The sequence below is a fragment of the Leptodactylus fuscus genome, chromosome 2 (assembly GCF_031893055.1).
Source record: "Leptodactylus fuscus isolate aLepFus1 chromosome 2, aLepFus1.hap2, whole genome shotgun sequence".
NCBI lineage: Eukaryota > Metazoa > Chordata > Amphibia > Anura > Leptodactylidae > Leptodactylus > Leptodactylus fuscus.
In genome coordinates, this window is record NC_134266.1 from 237,626,875 (window position 1) to 237,642,174 (window position 15,300).

Genomic DNA, 15,300 nt, shown 5'->3' on the forward strand with positions numbered 1-15,300 from the left:
CTTTCCCTACATTTGAAACTAATGGACACAAAAAGAAGGAGGATAAAGTCAGCCCTGCAGGAGTATCTGGATATAACCATACTATGCTGAGGTGGAGTGCCACATTGCTGTGGTATTTTCTATCATCACTAGCTGGTGCTGGAAGCTTTAGGACCCAGGGGATGTGTCCTGCCTCTCACCTGTTTGGCAGCCTCTCCCCTCCCTCCTGTGCAGGTAATGCTTTGTCTGCTGCCTCCTTGCAGCCTCTCTCCTCTAGTGACTCCTCCTGAGTTGCTGACTGCTCCCTCCTTCTTACTAACAGCAGATCATTTCCTGAATGATTTAAGTCTGGGTAAAGATCAGCAGCAGAAGCAGCATAGAAGTAACTGTCAGCTCCCAAGTCCTCACATCCTGGGGGCTCACAGCATTACACCCCACTGCCAAGCACAGCAGGACAAAAGGTAAGATGACCCTCCGCTGCTGCCAGACACATTGTGCTTTTGCTTCCTTGGTGACTTTGAACTTAATAGCTTGCTATACTAGAATGAAATACACATGCATGTCTTAAAGGGACCCAGCCATGCACCTTGTACAATAAACTAGACAGATACAATATTACAGCCTTGTAGAATGTAGTGCTTTGCCCTTTGCTGCTTAGTGAATCGCTTCAGCTCTTAAGACTTTGCCCATCAGACAATTCTATACTATGGTGGGCAAAGTTTTCCCCTTTGTCTGATACAACAGGTTCATGTGTGTGTTTTTGGGTAATCTTCATATGATGGGAGATAAACTATGTGAATAAAGTGCTAAGCGGGTGTCAAACTGGTGACTAAGAGAGAAAATATTATTATTTAGTATAAAGTAGATACAATCTAATCTTATACCCTATATACAAGAGGCACATGTATACGTATATATTACACTTTGTACATTCAATAGTATATAGGCAGTAGTTACATTAGCAATCCCTATTTCCCACTAATAGCACCTCCATTATACACTGTACAAAGTCTTATCAGAGTATATAGTTACACTTTCCGATTATCATAGTGTGTATAAGACCGCGTTGTGTTATCTAATGCGTTCTCACCATTGGTGATCTTATGGCAAGCTGGTGTGACCCAGTTTCTGTAAGAATTGGGTAACTTTTATAACCAGCTCATACAAAACCACGTGTCAATGTACGTATGTAATCTAGGTATGTGTCCTGGTCACATACAATACGTGGTAACCATAGAGAGGGTGCTACCTATTTATCGGCTCCACACCCTAATGGGTTTTTGTCTCTCTGACGTGGAACACTTTCTTTTGTGGAATCCTACATGAGTACCAGTTTTTCAAGAGTTTCAGCTTACTCTTTCTCCTGATATGACATATCAGTTACTTAGAGGAATCAAGGAATGGCGACCTAAAGAAATATATCTTTTAAATCTAATTCCTTGCATTTCCCTGATGTCTCCCACAAGATTGTTACCCAGGTTTCCTAGGAAATATATGGCTATATCCATCATGGATATCGATAATCTCTGATTTGTCGCTGTCAGATTCCAAATGGCGGTAGAACTAGAAGTTGTCACTCAGGTTTCCTAGAAACTCACTTTAAAACTTGATACAGAACTATTTTTTTGTCCCAAGTAGGTTAGAGGTCGGGGTTTCCTTTTATGTTTTTTTTTTTTCAATGCGTGTGAAATTATATCATAACGTAATCTACGTTTATTAGGCTGGATTGGAGATTTAATGATCACTTATTTTTGTAAGAAGAGGTCCGTTATTATGTAACTTCTGATTCCAGTTTTCACTTTGACCACCGTGTCTCAGTACCTGGCTCAGAAAGTATACATGTATTCAAGCATTGAGCCACCTGAGCCGCATTCCTTTAAAATGTCATAGTGCTTGCTGATCTGCTTGGCCCTTATCATATGCAACCACCATGTACAACAGTCTTCTCTGTCTCAGGCTCGTTGTAGACAGTCGTGCTCTAGCTGAGAAATATGGACTATATTTTGGCTGCATTTCCCAGACTGAACCCTGAGCTTGAACTTTGGCTCCAACCATCATAGTTATTTATGATGCTAGGAGTCCCTGCGTTCCATTGAGATAGCTGTTGTGTACTGAAAATATAATTATATGCTGTGGGCTTTTTATTTATTTGCAGATTTTGCTGCATTTTTTTTTTTAAAGCCAGAGCCAAGAAAACGCTCAAATTTAGTCTGTGGCATATGTAGATAAAGGTACCACGCCTGTCAATAGGTTGTGTCTGGTATGATAGCTCAAAACTTGGACTAATAAGCAATACCAAATGTATGCCATGCCCATGAGTAGTACTGTGTGTGGGGGGTGGGGTTGCTTTAACCAAAGGACAAATGGTGCACCTGTTAGTAGGGTCCCCTCAGTTGACCCAGATCGAGGAGGTTCTTTCCCACCATGAATGACTGGTAGCGATATTGGTGTTCTTGGCACAGAGACTTAAATGCCTCCTAAAATTGGGTGGTCATTGGTGCCACATGCGTGAAATTGACTGAGCCTGCATCCTCACTTTGTGATAGATGAGGGCAAACTGATTTCAGTATTGCCATGCCCATGAATAGTTAATGCCATCAGATACAGGTCTACTAATAGTCAGTGTTCTACAGGGCAGGTGCCAATTACTAGAGATCAATGTGACTTCAGAAAGATGAAGATAGTCGCTGACTCTGGGTATGGTTACAATGTTGAGTGATTTTTCTTACGGTACATTATTACTCTGAGAAGGCTGTAAATGTTTTGTAATAAGCTTATAATCAAAAAGCGATTATTTTTAATTATTGATCTTACTGTATTGCTTAATTCAGAGAGGGTTTCAGGGACTTTGTAATGGTCATCGATATTTGATGGGTTGGGATTTGACTCCTGACAACTCTACTGATCAGTTCTACCCTGTTCTACCCTGATCCCTGCTACCACTTGTGTCACCCCCTCTACCTCATAGATTGTAAGCTCTTGCGAGCAGGGCCCTCAGTCCCATTGTGTGAAATGACTTTCTTTGTAATGTATCTTTCTGTCTGTATTTGAACCCTACAAATTGTACAGCGCTGCGGAATATGTTGGCGCTATATAAATAAAATTTATTATTATTATCAGTTAAACAGACCATGACCCGCTTACCAGAGCCATGCACTCTTTTATTGTTACCTTTTCACAAGACCATCTATATAGACAGGGCTGTGTCTGTCCCTTTTACACTTGATTCACACTGACGTTCGGGCAAAACCGCCTACGATTCCGCCTAACTCAGTGAGAGAAAAGCCCTGCAAGCAGGATCTTTCTCTGCGGACTCAGTATAAAATCAGCGGAAACACGGTGGACCCCATTATAGTCTGTAGGGTCTGCGGGTTTCTACGGGTAACTGCTTTTTTTTAAGGCTTACAGGGTTTTTACATGGGGACCCGAAGGACGGAAACCAAGCACTAATGTGAACCTAGCCTTACTGCAATACTAGGCACAGTCAGATTTAGCATCGGGGATGAGTTCTTCTTAAAGGGAACCTGTCAATACTGTTTAATCTGCACGCAGCATGTTATAGAGCAGGAGGAGCTGAGAAGATTGACATACAACTCTTTAAGAAAAGATTCTGTAAAATGTTTCATTTCCCTGTTGTTTCTATGCTTAGGAGTGATTGAGTCCAGTGGGCGGGCCTAGCAGTGACTGTGTGTACAGAGATGGCTGCTAATCATTGTTAGGACCGCCCACTGGACTCCATTACTCCTTCTAAGCACAGAAATAAATGAAAAGTTCTAGTGAATCTTTTCCCACAAGACTATATATCAGTCTGCTCAGCTTCTCCTAGTCTACAACACACTGCGTTTTCATGGTGACCGGTTCCCTTTAATAACTTTATATAACACATCCCCTTACTCTGACAATGCAATTGAAAGGCAAATAACCTGTAGCCTTTTCACAGATGAACATGACGTTCCTTCATAAGCTCAACGAATAAGTGAAAAACCTATGAAGTGTCTTTTCTGGAAATTAATAAATGCTTGACTTCTTAAAGACAACACTTGCAGAATCCAATGTTCTTTTGTTCTATAACCTTCCCTTCTAAATTAAAGTATTGACATTGGCAACAAAAGTTGTTACCTGTGTCTCTAGTCATGGCCTATTTGTAGTTGTGTTATTATCGTTGAGAGTGCCAAAAAAGCTGTAAGTTTCTGGGACGCCGTACATCCAGCTCTTAGTGGAAATCTGATCTGTTACTGGTTATCTTTGTATTGGCTTTCACATCACATACGTAGGGTAAATGTATTAGAACAAAGAGGTTCTGAAGCTTCTAGAGACTGTGAGAAAGTAGTCACTAATGGTCGCTTTGCCCCCTCACCTGCCATATAGGGTGTACTTTAGTTTGTAGTCTTTGACCCATCAGTTTTAAGGGTGCATTCACACGGAGTAAAATGGAGTGTATTTTGGAGTGTAATTTTACATGTGTAAAAAAAAAAAAAAAAAATTTGCGCGCATATTTTGGAGCGGTTTTTTTACACGTGGCGTTTACGGAGCGTTTTTTGGAGTGTTTACGCATGTAGAAAAACATGCTTCCGTAAACGCCAAGTGTAAAAAAACCCCTCCAAAATATGCGCGTAAATTTTTTACACGTGTAAAATTACACTCCAAAATACACCCCATTTTACTCCGTGTGAATGGACCCTTATAAACTCAGTGGTGATCCTCAAGAGTCATCTGGGATCTATAGCTGCTTATTAGTTAGCACTGTTGACTTGCAGTACTGGGGTCCGTCATTGATATGGAACCGATCCAGGAGTAGGGTAGTGGCTGCCGCCGGGCCCCCTAATGTCCCAGCCCATGTGGCAGCTGCTGCTGCTTTTTTTGCCACTTTCAACAATAAGACAACTACAAATAGGCCATGACTAGAGACACAGCTACCGATTTTTGCTTTTTTTTTTTTTTTTTTTTTTTTTTTTTTTTATTGTTTAATAGTCTGTTACTGGTAATGGGCCCTATTTACTTACCGATCCTGGTTCCTGCTCACGGCCACTGACACTACTTCATCTGCGGAGGCTGTGAGCCTGAGTTGGGATCAGTAAGTGAGGCCACAGGCCCGCAAACCCCACAAACACTATCATTATATCAGGTATAATGATCGGAAGGCTTCAGGCTTACTTGTGTCATCTCATGGACTGGAACCTGCGTTCATATGCGTCACAATGCAAGGCCTGACTCAAGTGACGCCACTTCCATCCTTTTTCCTAGTGTATATTGTGAGCCCCATATAGGGATCACAATGTACTTTTTTTTTTTTTTCCCTCCATTTAAGTATGTCTTTGTAGAATGGGAGGAAATCCACGCAAACACAGAGAGAACATACAAACTCAGATTTTGTTCCTGGTGGGATTCGAACCCATGACTCCAGCACTGCAAGCCACCGTGTTGCCCCAACATCACCAGGGAGTGTGCTGGAACCCAGGAGAGGTAAGTAACAGTGTTTTTTATGTTTGAAGAACTCTTCATTGCCCATAACAACCAATCACAATGCAGTTTTTTTTTTCAATCCCAGAGCAGTGTAAGAAATAAAAGCTGCGCTCTGATTGGTTTCTATGGTCAACAAAGACAACTTTGTGGCCAATTGCTGTTACAAGTGTTTATTCACGATGATACATCAGATCTGCCATACAAATCTATTTCTGTTTATTAGAAACGCCCAACGTGACAGATCTGTTTACCACAAGTCCTTTACATCTGTGCACGTCATATTCTACTCATTTTATATCTTGTTTGCAGAAATCCCACCACATCCTGCCGGGCCGGTATGGTGAGGCAGAAGTAGAGACGTTGTAAGGTTGTCTTTACTATACGTTAGAAATCTATGATATTAATATCAGGTATGGGCTGGAGTAAGCGTCTTGTGCTAAATGATACGTTGTTGTTAATGTTTCCTCTTGGAAAAACTGGTGCAAACCATGTAGAACTAGTAATTAAAACTGTATTTTCGTCACGTAAATATAAAATGAGGGACTTACTTATGTGGATTACACTGTATAGAAGTTACTATTCATAAGTGCTCACCATTATAAAGAGGTGGAATCCTTATAAAACTACAAGCAATGAAGCCCTCAGTGAAAGAAGGATTACTTTCCTCATACCTGCCACTTATATACTCCGGCAAATGAGTCTCAATATCACACATTACTGCAGGGTCTAAGTGGAAGATGCCCTATGTTATGCCAGCTGTGCTACATAACTGCAGCTGTGTTCCCATTCAAGTGAATAGGAGCCAAACAACAGTGCCGAAGCATTGTCGCTATATAGTGGACGGAGCTTTCAGTTTCCAGCTCCCTTCCCTGTTTATGTTCCTGTGTCAGGGGCAACTTCTGTGGCATGTGAATGTGGCATACGTATTTTTGCAAACGTGGGGCCTTAGGCTAAAACTTTATTGTCCAGCTGGACAGGTTAGGGTATGTTCACACAGAGAAATTTGGTGCTGAATTTGAGGCAGGTTTAACCTCAAAATCGAACCAAAATTCTGCGTAAAACTATCCTCCATTGATTTGAATGGGAGTCCATTGCAGATTTTTCCAGCTAGCAGAAGCGTCATGATTGATCTTCAGGCAGATTCCGGCTGATAACTAACACTGAAGTGAATGGGGGCAGAAAATGGGGCCTGGGAAATTTTTACCGTGTGAACCTTATGTAGCAAAAGACAAGACAACTTCTGAACTTATCTTACCCGTTTCTTTCCAGGGGATAACTGATAAGAGTAGTTATAAAATCCTCTGTATGTCTTGATACATTTGAAGGGTATTTGATCAGATACCTGGGCACTGACTCTACGCTGTAAAGTCCACAGATCAAATGTTAATAAAATCGCATACATCCTAAACTGTGATGCAACCGAAAACTAAACATCTGTAACCTAAATATACAACAGACTAAACCGCAATGGCGGATGTTCATTCCTTACCATGGATTAACCCATACCTGTATCCTGGGAAGGACAATATTTGCTTATTTAATAAATCTTCAGTACACATAAAACACAAGTAAAATTAATCGTGGTATAATAGAAAAATGAATCGCACGCTGCAGTGTATTTGTCTTTACATGTCCAAATTGTATGTTAATGTGAATTAAATATTTATTCTGTGCATGAGTCAATAATATATATTAAAAAAATTTGCGTAGAGTAATTCCTCCACTCATTGATGGCAGGTATCTCAGCTCTCTGATGGCTAGAGACTTGTATGCACTGGCCAATTGGCACAAAAATCTGCATAATTCTGGTCATTGAGAATATTAAAAAAAAAAAAAAAAAAATCCTAATTATTTTCCTATTGATGGCACCATTGTAGAAATCACTATTGTTGGCATTCTGTTAATGTAAGTACTGCTGGTAGTGACGGTCACTGTAGGCAGATTATGGTTATTTTGAGGGCTTGCTGGTCATTGTTTGGCCCCAGTGGACTTCTTTTTTGACAGCAACAACTATCTCCGCCTTATGTAATTGTTCAGTGGTGGTCTTATTGAGATGAAGACTTGTATTCACAGCAGACTGGATGAAATTGGTTGCCTCTTTTGAGGGAACGGTTAGGTTGTGTAACACAATTGGCATTGTGCTGACAATACGTAAGGGCGTAAGGTGTTTTGCCTTGGGTATACTGTCCCGTGCCATTTCATGTGTTAGGGCTCTTCACATGACCTGTGTGAATGTAAGGCAGCACACGGACCACTTCTGTCCTCGTATTATAAAGTTATAGACACTCCCTGCATGTATTGTATGAAAATCCAACAGCACTGGCGTTCCTGGACTAACTCAGAACTTTGTCAAAACTTATGATGGGAGGTTTCATAGCAGGCTGCACCATGTAAGGGACCCTTCCGCTGAAAAAGTCAATGGGAAGGCTTTTTTTCCCACGTGGATCCAGGGTCAAAATCAGTACCAAAAAACTGTCAATGGAGCCTAAGATGTTATGCATCACTCTTTGGTGGTGGGTTGCCTAGAAGTTATTACTTATGATAATGTGGCATGCCAGGATGCTGCAGGGTGACCCTTTGCAATCCTTAACAAATAATAGAATAATTTGCAAAGAAAGAGCAAAATGCCATTAAACTCATAGAAATACATTAAAAACTTAGGCTCTATATTTCCATTGGTTGTGCACTCTATTTATTTTGTGATCCGCCTGGAGGACTAGTAATTCATTTGGACATTTTGGACCCGGTGGGCTGACTTTAACCAGGCTCACAGTAGGATGGTTTCCACAACTCTCTTCCTATATTTAGCTATGTTTAACAGCTGGATTATTTAACTATTTAGTGTTTCTGGGTATCTATATGTGTGTGGACTTTAATGTCATTTTTTGTTGTCCTGATCCTGACTTCTGTATAATAAATGGGAGTAAAGTCTTTCTGATGGGAGGGTAACGCGCCATTCATACATTGGCCTTTGTACATGGCTCTGATTATCAGGAGGGTGTGGTAGAATTCTTACAACTTGTTGGCATTTTTATAAGTAGACCTTTGAGCTGTGCGTCACTGCGACACTCAGAGTTTACACATATTGCATAGAATAAATTACAGAAGATTTCCATATATATTTTGCTTCTCCTTTTAAAGGGGTTGACCAAGCTATAACAAAGTATATTCATTGAATGAGAAAATATGATATGCCTATTCTTACCATTTAACTCCCCCTCCCCCAACACCACTGCTTTCAGCAATGTCCTCTAATTCTTAGTGGCAGGCTCTGTATACATGCTTGCAATGGGGAGTCCGTATACACACTGCTATAGCCAGTGACTAATATGACGAAGAGAGTGTGTGTATGTTAAATACTTGACCAAAACGTGTGAAACAACTGAAAATCTGTCTTATATTCTAGGTTCTTCAAAGTAGCCACATTTTGCTTTGATTCCTGCTTTGCACACTCTTGGCATTCTCTTCAAGAGGTAGTCACCGGAAATGGTTTTCACTTCACAGGTGTGCCCTGTCAGGTTTAATAAGTGGGATTTCTTGCCTTATAAATGGGGTTGGGACCATCATTTGGGTTGTGCAGAAGTCAGGTGGATACACAGCTGATAGTCCTACTGAATAGACTGTTAGAATTTGTATTATGGCAAGAAAAAGCATCTAAGTAAAGAAAAAAAGAGTGGCCATCATTACTTTAAGAAATGAAGGTCAGTCAGTCCGAAAAATTGGGAAAACTTTGAAAGTGTCCCCAAGTGCAGTTGCAAAAACCATCAAGCGCTACAAAGAAACTGGCTGACATGAGGACCGCACCAGGAAAGGAAGACCAAGAGTCACCTCTGCTGCGGAGGATAAGTTTATCCGAGTCACCAGCCTCAGAAATCGCTGGTTAAAGGGGCCACACAGTGGCTCAGTAGTTAGCACTGCAGCCTTGCAGCACTGGAGTTCTGGTGTTCAAATCCCGCCAAGGATGTTCTCCCCGTGTTTGCATGAATTAACATCCTATATTCCAAAGACATACTGATAGGGAAAAAATGTACATTGTGAGCTCTATGTGGGGCTCACAATCTACATAAAATATAAAAAAAAATCACAGGTTAACATCAGCTCAGATTAGCGACCAGGTCAATGCCACGCAGAGTTCTAGCAGCAGACACATCTCTACAACAACTGTTAAGAGGAGACTTTGTGCAGCAGGCCTTCATGGTAAAATAGCTGCTAGAAAACCACTGCTAAGGACAGGCAACAAGCACAAGAGGCTTGTGTGGGCTAAAGAACACAAGGAATGGACATTAGACCAGTGGAAATCTTAGTTGGTCTGATGAGTCCAAATTTGAGATCTTTGTTTCCAACCACCGTGTCTTTGTGCGACACAGAAAAGGTGAACGGATGGACTCTACATGCCTGGTTTCCACCGTGAAGCATGGAGGAGGAGGTGTGATGGTGCGGGGGTGCTTTGCTGGTGACACTGTTGGGGATTTATTCAAAATTGAAGGCATACTGAACCAGCATGGCTACCACAGCATCTTGCAGCGGCATGCTATCCCATCCAGTTTGCGTTTAGTTGGACCATCATTTATTTTTCAACAGGGCAATGACCCCAAACACTACTTCAGGCTGTGTAAGGGCTATTTGACCAAGAAGGAGAGTGATGGGGTGCTATGCCAGATGACCAGGCCTCCACAGTCACCAGACCTGAACCCAATCAAGTTGGTTTGGAGTGAGCTGGACTGCAGAGTGAAGGCAAAAGGGCCAACAAGTGCTAAGCATCTCTGGGAACTCCTTCAAGACTGTTGGAAGACCATTTCCGGTGACTACCTCTTGAAGCTCATCAAGAGAATGCCAAGTGTGTGTGCAAAGTAGTAATCAAAGCAAAAGGTGGCTACTTTGAAGAACCTAGAATATAAGACAGATTTTCAGTTGTTTCACACTTTTTGGTTAAGTATATAATTCCACATGTGGTAATTCATAGTTTTGATGCCTTCAGTGTGAATCTACAATTTTCATTTTAAATATATAATTTTTTTATTTTTGTTAACAACTTGGACAACTCCTTTTAATTGTATGGTTTATCAACCCCAACCCAGGGAAACCTTCAAGTCCTAGGGCTGTTGCAGAATATTATGGACACTGTACTTTTTGTTGAAGCATTGGCATAGCTATAGGGGGCACAAAATTAGTGATGGCTACTAGGCCTTGGAGCATTAGAAAACCCAAAGGCCTCTGTACAGTATAAGATGGCTCCAATATGAATTGTAGTCTCAGTGTAAAGGTTATTACATGGCCCTACCACTTAAGACATATTTTCCAAAGAGAACATAAAGGAGGAGATTTATTAAAGTAAGCTAAAAGTCAAAACTGCCTTAGTTGTCCGTAGCAGCCAATCACAGCACAGCTTAATTTTTTTTTCATTAAACTGAAAGCTTCGTTGTGATTGGTTACTATGGGCAACATAAATGGTTTTTAGACCATTTTAATAAGTCTGTCCCATAGATGGACAAATGAAGCGATGCCCCGTGGCACTCTATTTTCTTTAAAGGCAGGTGCCTAGCACCGCATAGTATATAATGCAACCTTAGCGCCCCCATAGACCCAGAGCAGCTGCACAGTTTTCCCTATGTTAAATATGAATCTTGCTATTCTAGATGGCATGTGGTAAATGGAGGGCTCCATTGCACATTTTGCATTGGGGCCCAGGGGGTTTTAAATTATGCTTCAGAGTTGTTCAGAATAGGGCTGATAAAGGAAAAAACTAAGCACCCTACACAAAAACAGAAGCTCCCCCAGGCAAGGGTAAAGTCTGTCATTGAGCCCTCTGCCTACTATGTGGCATAAAACCATGAGTCTGGCACCATCCAATATCATGCCATGGTACCATGTGAACGGTCCAGCTACTCCGTGCTCCAAATAATCCTCAAATCCCTTTCTCTCCATGGCGTTCCTAGTATTACAGATCAGTCCACTGTGTTGAAGGATTATGTGGCAGGAACAGGATGCTCAGGCAGTTACGTCCTGGTGACACGTTGTTGGTATCCACTGAGTTGGAAAATAAACTTGTCTAAGATAAATATTGGCCCTTTGTCGGTGACTGGATCAATGGAAGCGCGTTAGTCAGTTCAGATCCACACCCAGCTGTTGCTAGAATCTATGAAAATGTGTCCAGAGCGTGAAGTGTCCATCTCATCTATACAAAAAGGAAGACTAGGTTCTCTTTCCCTAAAAGAAATCGAATACAGTGACAATAACTGAGCCTGTATATCACCAAGATGTATTAAAACTGGATTCCAAGTAGTTTACGAGTACAAATAACTTTTCCTCTATATTCCCACCTAGAAGTGCTGCTTTCATTGTCCCTAGTGGAGAATGTAATGCGATTTATGACTACGTTCACACTAGTGTTGGTCTCTTCATCATATGGGTCTCCCGAACAGTGGTTACCACCCATATAGACTATAATGGGGTTCTTTGGGTTTTATAATGAATCCAGCAGAGAGAAGTCCTCTGTGTAGGACTCTTATCTCTGATGAGACGCGGCTCAGACTCCGACATGGATATCAACCTAGTCTAAAGCACCGAGGGTGCAACTTTTTGACCATATTGTGGGTGCAAGTTGTGTACCATGTCATTCACTGAAATGCACACAGTGGTCTACATGAGGCATAAGAGCAGACATGCCTACAGCAATAAGGTTGGATCCCTTTTTAGACCTACAGTAGTGATGCCAATGGGATTCATTTCTAATCTTTGTGCATATTGTTAACCCCATATTGTAAATGAAGTCTAGAATGAGATGAGGCAAGTTTTGTAAGGCCTTAGTCTATCATCTCCATGTCCCGACAAAGCTCTGAAGTGGAATTGGACACCAACTGCTTAATTCTAGCTTTTCTGGCATGCTCCCTATGAAAAGGGAAACGCTTGGCCCCATCTACTGGAGCTAGAGAATCTCGTCTTTGTTTGCCTAAACCTGTAGGTCACTCCTTTTAAAAGTACAAGATGCTGCACTGGATGGGGATCAGCCGAACAAACCACTTGCTGTAGGCGAGTTGACCTTTTTATCTTTCAAGGACAACATTGTTCCTGATAAGATTGTCTTGGGACTGGTAACTTGCAGTCAGTTAGTGCTGCCGTAACATTAGGATGAATAGCGGGGCTCCAGTCAGGTTGAACATCATAATGTGACCTGCCAACTTGAAAATGACGTCTTTTTCCCTAGCCGTAAATTGTAAATCTTATCGGCTGCTAACCTGCATTTCATTTGCATGGGAAATTTGTTTCGGGACAATTGGCCATTCTCAAAAAAGCGAGAACTGAGGAACTATAAAAAATATTTGATATGATTTGATCCATATGCAGGGAGGTTGTGGGATGTGTAAGGTTTAGAATGTGCAAGACATTGAAGTTATTTCTATACTGACCTATGTTTAGCAAAAACTCCTGTTGGGGGAAAAAAAAGCATAAAATCATAAAATGAGCAATACTCCCCTACTAATGCACTACAGGGGTAAATGATTGTCTACAGTGGTCTTGTGTTGTCAACGTCATGTCCTCTTGTACATCATCCATTGATCTAATGGGAAAGGGCTTCTTATTATATTGTTATATATGCCATGCCACTTTCTAATGTGTTTTTGACACATTTTGGTTGACTTGCTTTAGACCAGTCTTGTTTGCCCAACTTTATATTAATTTGTATAACATTCACTAGTGGCTAAAAAAACTCTGCAAATAGAATCTGCAACATTTGGCCTCAGCCTAAGGCTGGTTTCACACAGAAGGGTTTGGTCCTTGAGATATTTCCCAGATGTCAGCTGGCTTTCCTGGACTGAAGTGGAGACCTGGACTCCTAGCATCATAGTGATGAGTCCTTGCTTTCTCACGGCTCACTGTCCCATAGTGTAATCATGTTTTCTGTACAGGGGCAGTAGAGTCACAGGGACTCTTGGCGTTCTAAATCACCATGAAGCTGGGAATAAGGTTTGGGGAGATACTGCCCACCTGTGGTCCATATCTCATGGACTGAACCCACTCATGTAAAGTTGGCCTAAAAAAAACGCCAAAAACTGGTCCGTAGCATGTGCCAGTTTTATGGTGCTGTAGTAAATCTAACCTATGGTGTATTTGTGCACATTGGTCTTTACTCCAGTAAAATTTACAATCTGGTTTACTGAATGGCAGGTTAAAATTCAGATCCAAACAAAACCTAGTGATTTACTAGTGTGTGTTTGAACTTTCTGAAATACCTTTGCCTTCAATCCTTACATACAAATCTGTGATCTTATCTGTCCTGTTGCAGTACTTGCACTCATACACCCTAGGGCCATACGTGACACAACCCCCAACTCCTGAATATGATACACTGATGTGAACAGCCCATAACAATGGTTGTCATTGTATCACTTGCCTTCAGATATAACATTAACCTGGGGTTGGTGGGGAGAGCCGTGTAGGTCGGGGTTTCTTAACCTTATCAAGCTAAGTACCCCATAGTTAGAAGTCCCAAATGAGTACCCCAAAAAAGTGATTACTTGTAAAAGTGAACAAAATCATTTGTTTGAAATTTGAAGAATTATATAATGGGCCCCCTTGATGCCCCCACATGTTGTATAATGGCCCACTTAATGCCTCCCACACTCAGTATAATGGCCCATTCAGAGCACGAAATGTAGTTTGATGGTCTCTTCAGCCATGACGGGTACCCCTAGAGACTATGGCACATACCTCTTGGGGTAAGCATGCCACAGGTTGAGAACCACTGATGTAGGTGACTTATGCAGAGTTAAATTGAAATCTTGTAAGATCAGGCCAGGATCTTGTGACACCCCCCAATGAGAAACTAATTCAATAAGTACAGTAAATGTCTGCATTTTTTTTTTTTTTACATTTTTCTTAATTAAAATATTTATAGTACTATTACTTTTTATTACTACCTACGGAGTGACTTTTGTAGGTGGATAGGTTCATTGCCTTAAGCAATGCTGTAATTATTTTCTCAGCAACTGAAACTTTTTTTTTTTTTTTAATTTACAGTAATGGTTTTTCTTCTGCTGCGTTCTGCTTGTGTGGGTAGGAAGTGGTTAAACTGGGTATTTCTGAAGTTCTCAGTCTGTTTTACATGGGTATTGAAAAAGCTCCAGCGACTCAGTCAGCCTTTGTTCAGCTATTTCCACCTGCTAGAATCTTTCTCTGAATGTCTCCCTTACTGCTTTGTGCGTTCCGCTCCCCTGGGAGGTCGTACTCTTCAGATTGCCTATTTTAATAGTACAGTACTAGTTTGAAAGCGATTCCTTCACATACAGGGGAAAAGTTTTTGATGTGATATTTTGGAAGCCATTCTTGTATAGAAACTTCCAAGCCTCTCAAAAGCATTGCACTTGTTATATACAGTTTGTACAGTAGTTCTGGAAATGTATGCAGGTGTGTGTGTGTATGTATATATATATATATATATATATATATATATATATATATATATGATGCAAAGGTCGTTCCATTACAAAGGTGGATCCCAAACCAGAGCCTCATTGGGGGTCCTTGGACAGAACGTCAGAGGTTGAAGCACCAGTCAACTATTCCTTGGTCTCTAATCACACAAACTAGAAGTATTTTTAACGACTCTAACTCTACAACAATGATTCCCAAAACTGGTTCTTCCATGATCCAATGGGGGGAACCACTGAAAGATGTCTAGAAATCCCTAGTCTAAAGAAACCTTGTGCAGAGGCAGATAAAGTATTTCACAATTGCTGGAAATTTTTTCTATACTATAGTGCTCCTCGGTAACTTTGGTTATATGACAATTTACTCGCTTGACTGCCACTTCTGTAGTGTGGGAAGAATATGCAAATCTGTCTTCCATGATGTAATTAG

General features: G+C 41.1%; 1 protein-coding gene across 1 annotated transcript in view; it reads left to right on the forward strand.

Moving 5' to 3' along the window:
* Nucleotides 1-289: 289 nt before the first annotated feature.
* Nucleotides 290-15,300, forward strand: part of GALNT6 (polypeptide N-acetylgalactosaminyltransferase 6) — a 46,971-nt gene continuing 31,960 nt past the window's right edge. Inside the window, exon 1 of the mRNA XM_075265868.1 lies at nt 290-440. The gene's annotated coding sequence lies outside the window, so the exon portion shown is untranslated. The remainder of the gene's footprint in view (nt 441-15,300) is intronic.